This window comes from Neofelis nebulosa, chromosome 18 (genome assembly GCF_028018385.1).
Source record: "Neofelis nebulosa isolate mNeoNeb1 chromosome 18, mNeoNeb1.pri, whole genome shotgun sequence".
In the NCBI taxonomy this organism is placed as follows: domain Eukaryota; kingdom Metazoa; phylum Chordata; class Mammalia; order Carnivora; family Felidae; genus Neofelis; species Neofelis nebulosa.
The window spans coordinates 16,958,697-16,977,247 of NC_080799.1; the positions used below are offsets into that span (position 1 = coordinate 16,958,697).

Consider the following 18,551-nt stretch of genomic DNA (forward strand, 5'->3'; position numbering starts at 1 on the left):
ACAGAGATTTGGCTATTGGTCTCATTATAAGCAGCATTTTTGGTACATATATCAGTGAGGTGGCTTCTGTTGGCGTCTATGGAGTTGAGTCTGGAATACCCCAGAACCTTAATAACAGCTAGAGCCACATGCAAAAGTATGACATCTAATAAATGTTGTACATAGGAGCCATTTTAAATCTTATCCCCATTGGGGGTAAGGAAACCTCATTGTTTCTATAATATTTGAAAATCATGAGCTACTCCAGAGGCATACTGACTATCAGTATAAATATTTGTGGTTTGCACACTTAATGGGTAAGATGACCAAATACATTTATCAAGTTATTTATTTTAAATATGTGTAGTTTATTAGTTGTCAATCCTCTTTCAATAAGGCTATTTTTTAAAAGTTAAAAAAAATATTTGTGGTTTTATCCTTGGCTAAAGTATAAACTTGAGTAAGGGTGTATAATTCAGCTGTAATAGCCAAAGGTAAAAGTGCTGCAATGACTGCAATGACTTCAAAGAGAGTTGCAATAGCATACCCAGGACAATATTTACCATTTTTATCCTTTAAATAAGAACCATCATGAAACTATGAACAACCTGTATTGGTTAGAGGAGTTATCTGTAAATTTTCATTGGGATTGAAAAGGTAACCTGTCAGTATTAAGCAGTTGTGAGGAGTTTCTTCTGGATCAAATGCAGTCCTTGTTTTGAGATCCAATTCTCTAAGTATCTAACCTGAGCCTGAGTAAACTGTAATCTTTCTTTGGAGACTTTGTGTCCTTTAAGGCCAAGAACTTTTCTGTGAAGAGGTTTGAGGAAGGGGAAGGGAGAAGCAAATCATCTGTATACCGTAATAAATTAGAGACTGTAGAAGACTTTATATCATCTAAATCAGCTTTTAAGATTTGTAAAGGTGGGAAGGACTCTCTGTGAATCCCCGGGGCATTATTGTCCAGGTGTATTTCTGTTCTTTCCTGTAAAAGACAAAAAATATATTGGTTATCTTTATCAACTGGAATACTAAAAATGCACTGCATAAAACAATTATAGTGAAGAGTTTGCTCTCAGTGGGAATGGATGTTAGCACATGGGACTTATGAACTTTAGGGTACTGAGGGATAACTGTGGTTATTTGTATTTATTGCTCAGAGGTCTTGGAGAAACCTCCAGCCGTGGCCATGGGGTTTTCTCACAGGTAAAACAGAGGTGTTGCAGGGACCATTGGAAGGGGTAATTAGACCCTGAGCTTTATAATCTTTTATAATGGGCCTGATGCCTTGAAGGACTTCTTTATAAGGTATTGATTATTATGGGAGGAGGCTTTAAAGGATCTATTTAAATCCTGATGGGAGATGCAGTGTAGATTCTGCCCATATAAGTTGAGGATTTTCTTGCATAAAGAGGATGGTATCAGATCTAATAAGAATAAATAATCAGTGTCCGCAGACTCAGCAATAGTGCTGTCAGAGACAGAACAAACAAAAGATGTCGAATGGTCATTTAATTCCCCTAGTTGGCTATTTTGGTTACAACTGTCAAATTCTGGAATGATTTCCCCCTTTTGGGAGAGATTTTGCTATGATACTTTTCTAAGAAATCTTGGTCCGATAAATGAATAAGGGCATAAGAACAAAGGAGAAAAAAGGATAGGTGTCTCTCAAGGGGCCTAGATAAAAGAAAATACGCTCAGAGGCAGGAAACTATTGACGCTTATTAGACACCCCAAGTATTTGAGCTGTTTTAGTGCTCCAAGACAGGGACTGCTTTATATCAGGGGTGTTAAGCGCTGAGAGTGTAGGTCTGATGTCAATAAGGACAGGGAGAGATTAATTACCAATCTGAAAAGTGTTTTCTTCTGAGCTGATTAAGAAGAAGGATTGGGAAGAGCCCTTGTAGTTCCCTGGACCATGTCACTGGCAATTCAGAGGGCTTTGGAAAGACTGACCAGAGGGCTGAGGATGCATGGAACATTTAAATTTGTAACAATCTGTCTCTTTTTTTAAATTCAATAATAGCAGAAAGGCTATTTGGTTTTGTTCAAGGGTCTTCATTTTCTGGAGTTGAACATTGAGAATTTTAGCAATCTTTCTTCTAGTTGCCTCATGTAGGGCGTGAGTTGGTTTGCCATATTAAGTATATTTGGAGTGGGTTACTTCCCATTCCGTTCTGCTCCTCTTTAACTAAAAGAGAAAAGCTTAACCCTCTGATAAACATAGAGTTAAATGCTACCTAGGTGGATTCAACATCTAAAAGAAGATCAGAATTTTACTTAAAGACAATTTGGAGTTGATTGTAATAATTATTAACACATTCATCAAGCTTTGGTGTGCAAGCCTGAATTTTGTTCTGATCAAGAGGCTTAGGAAAAGTTATTGTTTTTTTAATATGAAATTTATTGTCAAATTGGTTTCCATACAACACCCAGTGCTCATCCCAACAGGTGCCCTCCCCAACACCCACTACCCACCCTCCCCAACCTCCCACCCCCCATCAACCCTCAGTTTGTTCCCAGTTTTTAAAAGTCTCTTATGTTTGGATCCTTCCCTCTCCAACCTTTCTTTTTTTGTTGTTCTTTCCCCTCCCTCATGGTCTTCTGGTAAGTTTCTCAGGATCCACATAAGAGTGAAAACATATGGTATCTGTCTTTCTCTGTAGGACTTATTTCACTTAGCATAACACTCTCCAGTTCCATCCACGTTGCTACAAAGGGCCATATTTCATTCTTTCTCATTGCCACGTAGTATTCCATTGTGTATATAAACCATAATTTCTTTTTTTTAATTTTTTTAATTTTTTTATTTAAAAAAAAATTTTTTTTAATATATGAAACTTACTGTCAAATTGGTTTCCATACAACACCCAGTGCTCATCCCAAAAGGTGCCCTCCTCAATACCCATCACCCACCCTGCCCTCCCTCCCACCCCCCATCAACCCTCAGTTTGTTCTCAGTTTTTTTTTCCAACGTTTTTTATTTATTTTTGGGACAGAGAGAGACAGAGCATGAACGGGGGAGGGGCAGAGAGAGAGGGAGACACAGAATCGGAAACAGGCTCCAGGCTCCGAGCCATCAGCCCAGAGCCTGATGCGGGGCTCGAACTCACGGACCGCGAGATCGTGACCTGGCTGAAGTCGGACGCTTAACCGACTGCGCCACCCAGGCGCCCCTGTTCTCAGTTTTTAACAGTCTCTTATGCTTTGGCTCTCTCCCACTCTAACCTCTTTTTTTTTTTTTCCTTCCCCTCCCCCATGGGTTTCTGTTACGTTTCTCAGGATCCACATAAGAGTGAAACCATATGGTATCTGTCTTTCTCTGTATGGCTTATTTCACTTAGCATCACACTCTCCAGTTCCATCCACGTTGCTACAAAAGGCCATATTTCATTTTTTCTCATTGCCACGTAGTATTCCATTGTGTATATAAACCACAATTTCTTTATCCATTCATCAGTTGATGGACATTTAGGCTTTTTCCATAATTTGGCTATTGTTGAAAGTGCTGCTATAAACATTGGGGTATAAGTGCCCCTATGCATCAGCACTCCCGTATCCCTTGGGTAAATTCCTAGCAGTGCTATTGCTGGGTCATAGGGTAGGTCTATTTTTAATTTTTTGAGGAACCTCCACACTGTTTCCGAGAACGGCTGCACCAGTTTGCATTTCCACCAACAGTGCAAGAGGGTTCCCGTTTCTCCACATCCTCTCCAGCATCTATAGTCTCCAGATTTGTTCATTTTAGCCACTCTGACTGGCGTGAGATGGTATCTGAGTGTTGTTTTGATTTGTATTTCCCTGATGAGGAGCGACATTGAGCATCTTTTCATGTGCCTGTTGGCCATCTGGATATCTTCTTTAGAGAAGTGTCTATTCATCTTTTCTGCCCATTTCTTCACGGGATTATTTGTTTTTCCGGTGTGGAGCTTGGTGACCTCTTTATAGATTTTGGATACTAGCCCTTTGTCCGATATGTCATTTGCAAATATCTTTTCCCATTCCGTTGGTTGCCCTTTAGTTTTGTTCATTGTTTCCTTTGCTGTGCAGAAGCTTTTTATCTTCATAAGGTCCCAGTAGTTCATTTTTGCTTTTAATTCCCTTGCCTTTGGGGATGTGTCAAGTAAGAGATTACTACGGCTGAGGTCAGAGAGGTCTTTTCCTGCTTTCTCCTCTAGGGTTTTGATGGTTTCCTGTGTCACATTCAGGTCCTTTATCCATTTTGAATTTATTTTTGTGAATGATGTGAGAAAGTGGTCTAGTTTCAACCTTCTGCATGTTGCTGTCCAGTTCTCCCAGCACCATTTGTTAAAGAGACTGTCTTTTTTCCATTGGGTGTTCTTTCCTGCTTTGTCAAAGATTAGTTGGCCATACGTTTGTGGGTCTAGTTCTGGGGTTTCTATTCTATTCCATTGGTCTATGTGTCTGTTTTTGCGCCAATACCATGCTGTCTTGATGATGACAGCTTTGTAGTAGAGGCTAAAGTCTGGGATTGTGATGCCTCCTGCTTTGGTCTTCTTCTTCAAAATTACTTTGGCTATTCGGGGCCTTTTGTCATTCCATATGAATTTTAGGATTGCTTGTTCTAGTTTCGAGAAGAATGCTGGTGCAATTTTGATTGGGATTGCATTGAATGTGTAGATAGCTTTGGGTAGTATTGACATTTTAACAATATTTATTCTTCCAATCCATGAGCACGGAATGTTTTTCCATTCCTTTATATCTTCTTCAATTTCCTTCATAAGCTTTCTATATTTTTCAGCATACACATCTTTTACATCTTCAGTTAGATTTATTCCTAGGTATTTTATGCTTCTTGGTGCCGTTGTGAATGGGATTAGTTTCTTTATTTGTCTTTCTGTTGCTTCATTGTTAGTGTATAAGAATGCAACTGATTTCTGTACATTGATTTTGTATCCTGCGACTTTGCTAAATTCATGTCTCAGTTCTAGCAGACTTCTGGTGGAGTCTATCGGATTTTCCATGTATACTATAATGTCATCTGCAAAAAGCGAAAGCTTGACTTCATCTTTGCCAATTTTGATGCCTTTGATTTCCTTTTGTTGTCTGATTGCTGATGCTAGAAATTCCAGCGCTATGTTAAACAACAGCGGTGAGAGTGGGCATCCCTGTCGTGTTCCTGATCTCAGGGAAAAAGCTCTCAGTTTTTCCCCATTGAGGATGATGTTAGCTGTGGGCTTTTCATAAATGGCTTTTATGATCTTTAAGTATGTTCCTTCTATGCCGACTTTCTCAAGGGTTTTTATTTAAAAAGTTGCTAAATTTTGTCAAAGGCCTTTTCTGCATCGATTGACAGGATCATATGGTTCTTATCTTTTCTTTTATTAATGTTATGTATCACGTTGATTGATTTGCGAAAGTTGAACCAGCCCTGCATCCCAGGAATGAATCCCACTTGATCATGGTGAATAATTCTTTTTATATGCTGTTGAATTCGATTTGCTAGTATGTTATTGAGAATTTTTGCATCCATATTCATCAGGGATATTGGCCTGTAGTTCTCTTTTTTTGGTGGGTCTCTGTATGGTTTAGGAATCAAAGTAATACTGGCTTCATAGAATGAGTCTGGAAGTTTTCCTTCCCTTTCTATTTCTTGGAATAGCTTGATAAAGGTAGGTATTATCTCTGCTTTAAACGTCTGGTAGAATTCCCCTGGGAAGCCATCTGGTCCTGGACTCTTATTTGTTGGGAGAGTTTTGATGACTGATTCAATTTCTTCGCTGGTTATGGGTCTGTTCAAGCTTTCTATTGCCTCCTGATTGAGTTTTGGAAGGGTGTGGGTGTTTAGGAATTTGTCCATTTCTTCCAGGTTGTCCAATTTGTTGGCATATAATTTTTCATAATATTCCCTGATAATTGCTTGTATCTCTGAGGGATTGGTTGTAATAATTCCATTTTCATTCATGATTTTATCTATTTGGGTCATGTCCCTTTTCTTTTTGAGAAGCCTGGCTAGAGGTTTATCAATTTTGTTTATTTTTTCAAAAAACCAACTCTTGGTTTCGTTGATCTGCTCCACCGCTTTTTTAGATTCTATATTGTTTATTTCTGCTCTGATCTTTATGATTTCTCTTCTTCTGCTGGGTTTAGGCTGTCTTTGCTGTTCTGCTTCTATTTCCTTTAGGTGTGCTGTTAGGTTTTTGTATTTGGGATTTTTCTTGTTTCTTGAGATAGGCCTGGATTGCGATGTATTTTCCTCTCAGGACTGCCTTCGCTGCATCCCAAAGCGTCTGGATTGTTGTATTTTCATTTTCATTTGTTTCCATATATTTTTAAATTTCTTCTCTAGTTGCCTGGTTGACCCACTCATTCGTTAGTAGGGTGTTCTTTAACTTCCATGCTTTTGGAGGTTTTCCAGACTTTTTCCTGTGGTTGATTTCAAGCTTCATAGCATTGTGGTCTGAAAGTATGCATGGTATAATTTCAATTCTTGTAAACTTATGAAGGGCTGTTTTGTGACCCAGTATATGATCTATCTTGGAGAATGTTCCATGTGCACTCGAGAAGAAAGTATATTGTGTTGCTTTGGGATGCAGAGTTCTAAATATATCTGTCAAGTCCATCTGATCCAATGTATCATTCAGGGCCCTTGTTTCTTTATTGACCGTGTGTCTAGATGATCTATCCATTTCTGTAAGTGGAGTGTTAAAGTCCCCTGCAATGACCACATTCTTATCAATAAGGTTGCTTATGTTTATGAGTAATTGTTTTGTATATTTGGGGGCTCCGGTATTCGGCGCATGGACATTTATAATTGTTAGCTCTTCCTGATGGATAGACCCTGTAATTATTATATAATGCCCTTCTTCATCTCTTGTTACAGCCTTTAATTTAAAGTCTAGTTTGTCTGATATAAGTATGGCTACTCCAGCTTTCTTTTTACTTCCAGTGGCATGATAAATAGTTCTCCATCCCCTCACTCTCAATCCGAAGGTGTCCTCAGGTCTAAAATGAGTCTCTTGTAGACAGCAAATAGATGGGTCTTGGTTTTTTATCCATTCTGATACCCTATGTCTTTTGGTTGGCGCATTTATTCCATTTACATTCAGTGTTATTATAGAAAGATATGGGTTTAGAGTCATTGTGATGTCCGTAGGTTTCATGCTGGTAGCGATGTCTCTGGTACTTTGTCTCACAGGATCCCCCCTTAGGATCTCTTGTAGGGCTGGTTTAGTGGTGACAAATTCCTTCAGTTTTTGTTTGTTTGGGAAGACCTTTATCTCTCCTTCTATTCTAAATGACAGTCTTGCCGGTAAAAGATTCTTGGCTGCATATTTTTTTCTGTTCATCACATTGAAGATCTCCTGCCATTCCTTTCTGGTCTGCCAAGATTCAGTAGAGAGATCGGTCACGAGTCTTATAGGTCTCCCTTTATATGTTAGAGCACGTTTATCGTTAGCTGCTTTCAGAATTTTCTCTGTATCCTTGTATTTTACCAGTTTCACTATGATATGTTGTGCAGAAGATCGATTCAAATTACGTCTGAAGGGAGTTCTCTGTGCCTCTTGGATTTCAATGTCTTTTTCCTTCCCCAGTTCAGGGAAGTTCTCAGCTATTATTTCTTCAAGTACCCCTTCAGCACCTTTCCCTCTCTCTTCCTCCTCTGGGATACCAATTATGCGTATATTATTTCTCTTTAGTGCATCACTTAGTTCTCTAATTTTCTGCTCATGCTCCTGGATTTTTTTTTTAATCTCTCTTTTTCTCAGCTTCTTCTTTTTCCATAATTTTAGCTTCTAGTTCACCTATTCTCCCCTCTGCCTCTTCAATCCGAGCCGTAGTTGTCTCCATTTTATTTTGCAGTTCAGTGATAGCATTTTTTAGCTCCTCCTGGCTTTTCCTTAGTCCCTTGATCTCTGTAGCAAGAGATTCTCTGCTGTCCTTTATACTTATACTTATAAAAGTATACTTTTATACTTATAAAATTAACCAGCGATTAATTTTATGACTATTTTTCTAAATTCACTTTTTCTTATATTGTTTAAATCATTTTTGATCAGTTTGTTAGCTGTTGTTGTTTCCTGGACGTTTTTCTGAGGGGAATTCTTCCGTTTCGTCTTTTTGGATAGTCCCTTGATTGGTGGGAGACTGCGGGGCACTTCCCCTGTGCTGTCTTGAATAACTGGCGTTGGTGGGCGGGGCCACAGTCAGACCTGATGTCTGCCCCCAGCCCACCGCTGGGGCCATAGTCAGACTGCTGTGTGCCTTCTCTTCCCCTCTCCTAGGGGCGGGATTCACTGTGGGGTGGCGTGGCCCATCTGGGCTACTTGCACACTGCCAGGCTTGTGGTGCTGGGGATCTGGCATATTAGCTGGGGTGGATCAGCAAGGTGCACAGGGGCAGGAGGGGCAGGCTCAGCTCGCTTTTCCTTCAGAGATCTGCTTCAGGAGGGGCCCTGCAGCACCAGGAGGGAGTCAGACCCGCCAGAGGGATGGATCCGCAGAAGCACAGAGTTGGATGTTTGTGCGCTGCATGCAAGTTCCCTGGCAGGAACTGGTTCCCTTTGGGATTTTGGCTGGGGAATGGGTGAGGGAGATGGCGCTGGTGAGCACCTTTGTTCCCCGCCAAACTGACCTCTGTGGTCCAGGGGCTCAGCAACTCTCCCTCCCGTTGTCCTCTAGCCTTCCCGCTCTCCGAGCAGAGCTGTTAACTTATAACCTTCCAGATGTTAAGTCCCGCTTGCTTTCAGAACACACTCCGTCTGGCCCCTCCACCTTTGCGAGACACACTCAGGGGCTCTGCTTGGCCGGCGGGCTGCCCCTCAGCCCTGGCTCCCTCCCGCCAGTCCGTGTAGTGCACACCACCTCGCCGCCCTTCCTACCCTCTTCCGTGGGCCTCTCGTCTGCGCTTCGCTCTAGAGACTCCGTTCTGCTAGTCTTCTGGCGGTTTTATCTGTTCTCAGTTTTTAAGAGTCTCTTATGCTTTGGTTTTCTTCCACTCTTACCTTTTTTTTTCCTTCCCTTCCCCTATGGGTTTCTGTTAAGTTTCCCAGGATCCACATAAGAGTGAAACCATATGGTATCTGTCTTTCTCTGTATGGCTTATTTCACTTAGCATAACACTCTCCAGTTCCATCCATGTTGCTATAAAGGGCCATATTTCATTCTTTCTCATTGCCAATTGGCACAGTTCTAACATGAACATCCTAGTGCCAAAAAGAAGCCAAACAGAAGGTTAGTACAGTTCTGGAAGGACCAGTCTGATTCCCTGCAGGAATTAGGCTGAAGGCTAGCACAATTCCATCAGGAACAGTCTGATTCTGGAAAGGAGTCCATCTAAACTCCAAACAAGCACTGTCAGAGATAACAACAACAACAACAACACAACCAAGGCCTTAAGATATGTCCTGAATAAAGCATGGAAAGCTCAGAACAAGGCCTGGAACTTGAAATCCTGGAGAAAATTTACCATCAAACTCCAGGGTCAGTGAGAAAACCCATTCAGTTCTGTGGGTTCTGTATCTATTAGCTTACAAACCCTGCAGTCATTGGAGGGTCCTCTCTGGATGTTGGTTCTGATCATTAAGTAATGTTAATCTTAAAAAAAATCCTGCCAGTTATTGTACCAGAAAAAAATGGGTTTATTTGGTAATAAAACAGAATTGCAATGTGGGACAAAGAGTTACGGCATAAATGTAGATGAGTTCAGAGAACAAAGGAGAGAGGTACCCTGTTTTTATGGAGAAAAAGGTTAGTTGGGAAGGCTGTTATAAACTAAAAGTCCATACTGTAGTGGCTCTTCATTGGCTGAGTTGCGACAGTCTCTCATTGGCTAGGCTGTTGCCAGGAAGGGAGAAAATCTTTCTTTCTCCTGACTGGGGTAGTAAGGTATAGGCTTATTCCCGTTGGGAATGTAAGGTAAATCTCTTCCTGTTGGTTCTTCAAAGGGCTGCAAGCGCTCTGGAAAACAGTGTGGAGGTTCCTCAAAAAATTAAAAATAGATCTACCCTATGACCCAGCAATAGCACTGCTAGGAATTTACCCAAGGGATACAGGAGTGCTGATGCATAGGGGCACATGTACCCCAATGTTTATAGCAGCACTTTCAACAAGAGCCAAATTATGGAAAGAGCCTAAATGTCCATCAACTGATGAATGGATAAAGACATTGTGGTTTATATACACAATGGAATACTATGTGGCAATGAGAAAGAATGAAATATGGCCCTTTGTAGCAATGTGGATGGAACCGGAGAGTGTTATGTTAAGTGAAATAAGCCATACAGAGAAAGATAGATACCATATGTTTTCACTCTTATGTGGATTCTGAGAAACTTAACAGGAACCCATGGGGGAGGGGAAGGAAAAAAAAGAGGTTAGAGTGGGAGAGAGCCAAAGCATAAGAGACTCTTAAAAACTGAGAACAAACTGAGAGTTGATGGGGGGTGGGAGTGAGGTGGGGTGATGGGTATTGAGGAGGGCACCTGTTGGGATGAGCACTGGGTGTTGTATGGAAACCAATTTGACAATAAATTTCATATTTAAAAAAATGTCAATACTACCCAAAGCAATCTACATATTCAATGCAATCCCTATCAAAATTGCATACATCATTCTTAACTTGCCAAAAGTTTTTAATCATAAAAAGATGTTGGATTTTTTACTTGAATATTTTTTAGTCTTCCATCTTGAATTACTTTTAGTGCTTCTGAGTAATTCTCTTTAGTTTTTTTAGTGTTGCTCTCAGCACTACAGTATATACATGTGATTTATAATAATTTGCTGACATCAACATTTTTCTACTCTCAGTTAAGTGTGGACATCTCAATTCAATTCAAGTCCCTTTGCCTTCATCACTTTTAAATATCATTGTCTTGTGTGTCAAATGGTGCTCTAATTTTGTTACAGTCTTTAAAACATGATTTATAAAACCCATGAGGAAAAGGATAGTTCACTATATGTACTCATACTTCTGATATTTCCATTATTTCCTTTCTTTGTGCTTCCTGAGGCTCCAATATTTTTTTCTTTTACCAGTCCCTTTCCAAATATTCTCTAAGGTGCCTCTCATTCTAATATTCTACAAATTCAAAATCTTTCAAGGAAATGAGTTAAAAGTTAGGCACTCAGAGAAGTAAACATTTTTAGAAGTCTGAGAGAGGAGACCAAGCTGGTCTGAAGCTGAGGTCCTGACTAGAAAGACCACACTAGGAAGCTGAAGAAAACAGAGTATCAATGAAGAAAGAGTAATGGAGCAAATTTTATACCCTCCACAATTATGTTTTGGACAAAACAATTTAGTTTTGTTTAAATTTATAAAGAACTTTACCATTCAAATGAACTATCCTAGAAAGTCTTTTATTCAAACATTATAGGACACCTACAACATGCCAGGAGCTGTGCTGGGTGGTGGAGATGCATAGATAAGAAATACATGGTCCTTGTCCTAATTCATGATTGGCTTAGACAGGAGTACCTAGAAGCAGAGCCTAAGATGGGGATTCTGGTAATTATGTACTGTTAAAAGAATGTTCAAAGAGGAAAAATAGTGAGGGGAGTGGGAGGAAAGGTCAGAAGATGAAGTGAGACAAGATGTGGGCTCAGCTATAGTCTACATTAGTCTGATGATTGAAAGGAGACCAGAAAGAGCTAGGCAATATGAATGACATCACAGAGCCCACCTTAAGGCAAAGATCAAACTTTCAAACCTCTGTAATAGCACAATTCTAGGGAGAAAGCCAATTGTGGGCCATTAGCATCCAGCATTCATAGCAACTAGAAGATTGGCAAATTGGGAAGAAAGATCTGAGTGGGTACCAACAGCATCCACTGCAATGGTCTGGGATAGCAAGTAGATGGTAATCAAATTATAGTGGAATTTGGTATCATGGTTCAGACAGGTACCAAAATAAGCATAAGAACAAAAAGGAGGAGTGGTGTCCAGCTGGCTCAGTCAGAAAAGCATGTGACTCTTGATCTCAGGGTCATGAGTTTGAGCTCCACATGGGGTGTAGAGATTATTTAAATAAATAAAACCTGGGGTGCCTGCGGGCTCAGTCGGTTAAGCATCTGACTTTGACTCAGGTCATGATCTCACTGTTCGTGGGTTCAAGCTCTACATCCAGATCTGTGCTGACAGCTCACTGACTGGCACTTGCCTCTGATTCTGTGTCTCCCTCTTTCTCTGTCCCTCCCCTACTCATGCTCTGTCTCTGTCTCTCAAAAATAAATCAACATTATAAATTAAATAGATAAATAAATAAATAATCTTAAGAAAAAAAAAGAACAAAGAGGAGGAAAGAATAAATTCTGTCTGGGGCAGCTGAAAAAGTTTTCCCACATAGTTTGTGGGAACCAGTGGAAAATGAAAATGTGGGACACTTTGTTCAAAATTATTAATCACTTCAAAATGATGACATGGCACTAAACCAAGAACAGAGCCCTTCTAAATGTGCGGCTCTGTGCAACTGCATAGTTCACTCACCCATGAAGCTGGCTCTGATGAGGAAGAATCTGTGAACACTGAGGAATCAACAGGGTTGTGAAGGAGATGAGTTATAACCTCCAATCTGTATTTTTCAAAGCAGTTTCCAGAAGCAGGGCAGAGGATGATTAGGGAATCAGCTTTGTGATAAATTCATGATGTTTTCTAGGCCATTTAAATGCCTCATCACTCATCTCAATGAAACAAAATGTTCACTCTTTATCATGTATGGTGATTTTGTTGCTGTTTGGTTAATACTAACATCTGTAATAGTCAATTGTATGTGAAGAAATAATTATATATCCTTAATGAATAATGTTCTGATAAATAATGTTCTTCTAATTATTTATGACCTGATAAATTCTGTACCTAGAGACAAATTTTCAGAAATAGGCAACTTTGGAAGAGCACAATACAGAGTTCCAACATTCACACTCAGAGGTCAAGATTGAAGATATATCTAAGGAAAATTGTGAGTGTATGTAACAATCTATTTTTTACTATAAGCCACATTCACATGTCAAGAGAACAAAATTTTCTTTTTGTATTTTTTCAGCTTTCATTTCATTCTAAGTAAAAGCCTACTTCAGATAAAAGCAAATCCATTTTAAAACTTTATTTCCTCTGGGTGCAGAATACTGTTGTTAATAAACACATTTAATTCTGAAAAAAAAGGGGGGCTGCAAGGAGTGGTACAATGTGAGAGCTCCCCCTTCTGGTCTCTGAACTCCATTCAAGTAATTAATTAATTTTAATTAATTAAACATATAGTGTTACACCAGTATCAGGTGTACAATATAGTGATTCAACAGTTCCATACATCATCCTGTGCTCATCATGACAAGTGCATTCTTTAATCCCCACCCCCTATTTAACTTATCCTCCCACCCCTCTCCCTTCTGGTAACCACCAGTTTGCTCTCTAAAATGAAGAGTCTGTTTGTTGAGGCGCCTGTGTGGCTCAGTCAGTTAAATGTCTGACTCTTGATTTCAGCTCAGGTCATGATCTCACGATTCATGAGATCGAGCCCCACATCTGTGTCAGCACAGAGCCTGCTTGGGATTCTCTCTCCCCCTCTCTATCTGCCCCTCCCTCTCTCTGTCTCGAAATAATAAGTAAACATTTAAAAAAGAGTCTGTTTCTTGATTTCTCTCTCTCTCTCTCTCTCTCTCTTATTTTTCCCTTTGCTTGTTTGTTTTGTTTCTTAAATTCCACATATGAGTGAAATCATATGGTATTTGTCTTTCTCTGACTTATTTCACTTAGCATTATACTCTCTAGCTCCATCCATGCCAATGCAAATGGCAAGATTTCATTCTTTTTTTATGGCTGAGTAATGTTCCATCACACACACACACACACACACACACACACACACCTCTTTTTATCCATTCTTCAGTTGGTGGACACGGGCTGCTTCCATATCTTGGCTATTATTGTAAATGGTGCTGCCATAAACACAGGGGTGTGTGTATCCCTTTGGTTTAGTGTTTTCGTATTCTTTGGGTAAATACCCAGTAGTAAAATTGCTGGAATGTAGGGTAGTTCTACAGTGGGTAGTGGAATGTAGGGTAGTTTTCCACAGTGGCTTCACCAGTTTACATTCCTACCAACAGTACATGAGTGTTCCTTTTTTCCACATCCTCACCATCAAATGTTGTTTCTTGTATTGTTCATTTTAGCCATTCTTACAGGTGTGAGGTGATATCTCATGTAGTTTTTTTTTTTTTAATTTCCCTGATGGTAAGTGATGATGTTTCTGCTGGCCATTTGGATGTCATCTTTGGAGGAATGACTGCTCATGTCTTCTGCCCGTTATTAATTGGATTATTTGTTTTTTGAGTGTTGAGTTTTATAAATTCTTTATATATTTTTGATACTAACTCTTTATTAAGTGTGTAATTTGCATATTTTCTTCCATTCTATAGGTTGCCTTTTGTTTTGTTGATTGTTTCCTTCTCCGTGCAGAAGCTTTTCATTTTGATGTAGTCCCAGCAGTTTATTTTTATTTTGTTTCCTTTGCCTCAGGAGACATATCTAGAAGGAAGTTGTTATGGCCATTGTCGAAGAAGTTACTTCCTATGTTGTCTTCTAGGACTTTTATGGGTTCAGGTCTCACATTTAGGTCTTTGATCCATGTTGAATTTATTTTTGTGTATGATATAAGAAAGTGGTCTAGTTTCATTCTTTTTTGGGTGTTGCTGTCCCGTTTTCCCAACACCATTTATCGAAGAGACTCTCTTTTTTTGCATTGGATATTCTTTCTGCTTTGGCAAAGACTTAATTAATCATATAATTGTGGGCTTATTTCTGGATTTTATATTCTGTTCCATTGATGTTATGTGTCTATTTGTGTGCCAATACTATACTGTTTTTTAGTACTACAGCCTTATAATATAACTTGAAGTCCAGATTTGATGTCTTCAGCTTTGTTTTTCTTTTTCAAGATTGCTTTGGCTATTCAGGATCTTTCATGGTTCCAAACAAATTTTAGGATTGTTTCTTCTAGTTCTGTGAAAAATGATCTTGGTATTTTGATAGGAATTGCATTAAATGTGTATATCACTTTGGGTAGTTATAAACATTTTAGCAATATTTGGTCTTCCCAAATATGAACCTGAAATATCTTTCCATTTCGTTGTGTCACTTTCAGTTTCTTTCATCACTGTTTTATGGTTTTCAGAATATAGGTCTTTCGCTTCTTTAGGTAGATTTATTCCTAGGTACCTTATTATTGTGGGTGAAATTGCAAATGGGATTGTTTTTGTTATTGTTTTTCTGTTTCTTCATTATTAGTGTATATAAATGCAACAGATTTTTGTATGTTGATTTTGTATTTTGCAACTTTACTGAATTCACTTATTAGTTCTAGTAGATTTTTGGCGGAATCTTTTGGGTTTTCTATATAGAATATCATGTCATCTACAAACAGTGAAAGTTTGACTTCTTCCTTGCCAAATTGGATGCTTTTTATTTCTTTTGTTGTCTGATTGCTGTGGCTGGGACTTCCAGTACTATGTTGAATAAGAGTGGTGACAGTGAACGTCCTTCTCTTGTTCCTGACTTTAGGGGTAAATCTCTCAGTTTTTTTCCATTGAGTGTGATGTTTGCTGTGAGTTTTTAATATTAGGGCTTTATTATGTTCCCTCTAACCTACTTTGTTGAGGGTTTTATCATGAATGGATGTTGTACTTTGTCACATGATTTTTCTGTACCTATTGAAATGATATATTCTACCCTTTCTCTTATTGATATGATGTATCATGTTGATTAATTTGCAAATATTGAATCATCCTTGCATACCAGAAATAAATTCCTTTTGATTGTGGTGTGTGATTTTTGAAAATGTCTTGTTGGATTCAGTTTGCCAGTATTTTTTTTTTTTTGAGAATTTTTTCATCTGTGTTCATCAGGGAAATTGGCCTGTAGCTCTCTTTTTTTCGTGGTGTCTTTATCTGGTTTTAATATCAGGATAGTGCTGTTTTCATAGAATGAATTTGGAAATTTTCCTTCCCTTTCTATTTTTTTGAATAGTTTGGCAAGATTATGTATTTAAATGTTTGGTAGAATTTACCTGTGAAGCCCTCTTGTCCTAGACTTTTGTTCACTGGGGTTTTTTGATTAGAGATTCAATCTCCTTGATGGTAATCTGTTGATTCAAATTTTCTATTTTTTCCTGCTTAGTTTTGGTAGGTTATATATTTGTAGGACTTTATCAATTTCCTCTATGTTGCCCAATTTTTGGCATTTAATTTTGGTATATAATCTTTCACAATAGTCCCTTAAAATTATTTGTATTTCTGTGGTGTCCATTATTTCTCCTCTTTCATTAAATGATTTTGTTTGAGTTCTCTCTTTATCTCTCTTTGATAAGTCTGGCTAAAGGTTTATCAATTTTGTTGATCTTTTCGAAGGACCAGCTCCTGGTTTTGTTGATCTGTTCTATTCAGTTTTGTTTGTTTCTGCTCTAATCTTTATTATTTCCTTTCTGCAGCTGTTTTTGGGTTTTGTTTTTCCTGTTCTGGCTCCTTTAGGTGTAAGATTAAGTTGTTTATTTTAGATTTTTCTTGCTTCCTGAAGCAGACCTGTATTGCTATAATCTTTCCTCTTAGAACCACTTTTTCTGTATCCCAAAGGTTTTGGACCATTGTGTTTTCACTTTCCATGTTATTTTATATTTTCTTCCTTTATGTCTCCATGTTATTTTTTATTTTTTATTCAACCCATGCACTGTTTAGTAGCATGTTATTTAACCTCCATGTATTTGTTGTTCTTTCCAGGCATTTTCTTGTAGCTGATTTCTAGTTTCATAGCATTATGTTCCAAAAGATGTATGATATAGCTTTGATTTTTTTTTTAAGAAATAACTTTGATCTTTTTAAATTTGTTGAGATTTGTGACTTAACATGTGACCTATTCTGGAGAATGATCTATGTGCCCTTGAAAAGAATGTGTTTTCTGCTGTTTTATGATGGAATCTTCTGAATATGTCTGTTAAATCCATCTTGTCCAGTGGAGTGCCTGGGTGACTCGGTTGAGCATCTGTCCAACTCTTGATTTTGGCTCAAGTCATGATCTCATGGTTCATGAGTTCGAGCCCTGCATGGGACTCTGTGCTGACAGCACAGGGCCTACTTGGGATTCTCTGTCTTCCTCTCTCTGCCCCTCTCCTGCTCACAATCTCTCACTCTGTCATAGGTAAATGAATAAACATATAAAAAAATCCATCTTGTCCAGTGTTTCATTCAAAGCCACTATTTCCTTGTTGATTTTCTCTTTGGATGATCTTTCCAGTGATGTAAGTGGGGTTTTAAAGTCCCCTAGTATTATTGTATTACTATCAACTAGTTCCTTTATGTTTGCTATGAACTTTTTTGTGTATGTGGGTGCTTCCATGTTGGGTTCATAAATATTTATAATTGTTATATCTTATTGTGGGATTGTCCCCTTTTATTATTATATAGAGTTCTTCTTTGTCTCTTGTTACAGTCTTTGTTTTAAAGTCTACTCTGCCTGATGTAAGTATTGCTACCTTGGCTTTCTTTTCACTTCCATTTGTGTGATAAATGTTTCTCCATCTCCTCACTTTCAATCTACAGGTGTCTTTAGGTTTGAAATGAATCTCTTGTAGACAGCATATAGATAAGTCTTGCTTTTTAATCCACACTGTCACTCTATGTCTTCTGATTAGAGCTTTTAGTCCTTTTAATTCAAAGTAATTATTGATAGATATATGTTTATTGCCATTTTGTTACTTTTTGTGGTTGTTTTTATAGTTTTTCTCTGAGCTTTTCTTCTGTCTCTCTTTTTTATGGTTTTCTGGTTTTCTTCAATGATTATACTTGCATTCCTGTCTCTTTATTCTTTGCACATCTATGACTGGTTTTTGATTTGTGGTTACCATAGATTTGTATAACATCTTCTGCATACAGTAGTCTATATTAAGTTGATGATCCCTTAAATTTGAGCCCATTCTTTACTCCTCTTCCCCCAGTCCCTTGGTTTAGGTATATGGTATCATATATCACATCCTCTTATTTTGTTAATCCATTGACTGATTTTTATGGCTATATTTATTTTTCATACTCTCATTTTCCCGTCCACTCAAAGAATGCCCTTTAATATTTTTTGTAAGATTGGTTTAATGATCACAAACTCCTTTAGTTTTTGTCTGAAAAACTCTTTATATCTCCTATTCTGAATGATAAGCTTGCTGGATAGAATATTTTTGGCTGCAGATTTTTTCTATTCAGTACTTTGAGTATATCACTCCCTTCTGGCTTGGGAAGTTTCTGATGAAAATTCTCCTGAGAGCCTTATGGAATTTCCCTTGTATGTAACTATCTTGTCTTCTGTTGCTGCTCAAAAAAAATTTTTTTTAATACTACCTTTTGCCATTTTAATTACTATATGTCATTGTGTGCACCCCCTTGGGTAGATTTTTTTGGGGGAGAGATCTCTGTGGCTCCTGGATCTGGATATCTGTTTCCTTTCCCAGATTAGGGAAGTTTTCAGCTATTACTTCTTCAAATAAATGTTCTGCCCTCTTTTCTCTCTCTCTCTTCTTCTTCTTCTTCTAGAATGCCTATAACGTGAATGTTATTACACTTGATTGAGTCACTGAGTTC

General features: G+C 38.4%; 1 protein-coding gene and 1 long non-coding RNA gene across 2 annotated transcripts in view; one reads left to right on the forward strand and one right to left on the reverse strand.

Annotated features, from left to right (window-relative positions):
- The window catches only part of LOC131501687 (uncharacterized), a 35,052-nt gene extending 32,341 nt beyond the window's left edge, over positions 1–2,711 (forward strand). Inside the window, exon 3 of the long non-coding RNA XR_009256853.1 lies at positions 760–2,711. This is a non-coding gene — a long non-coding RNA (uncharacterized LOC131501687). The remainder of the gene's footprint in view (positions 1–759) is intronic.
- LOC131501683 (integrin alpha-D-like) overlaps positions 1–18,551 on the reverse strand; it is a 155,946-nt gene that overhangs the window by 62,794 nt on the left and 74,601 nt on the right. The gene's annotated exons all lie outside the window — the stretch shown is intronic.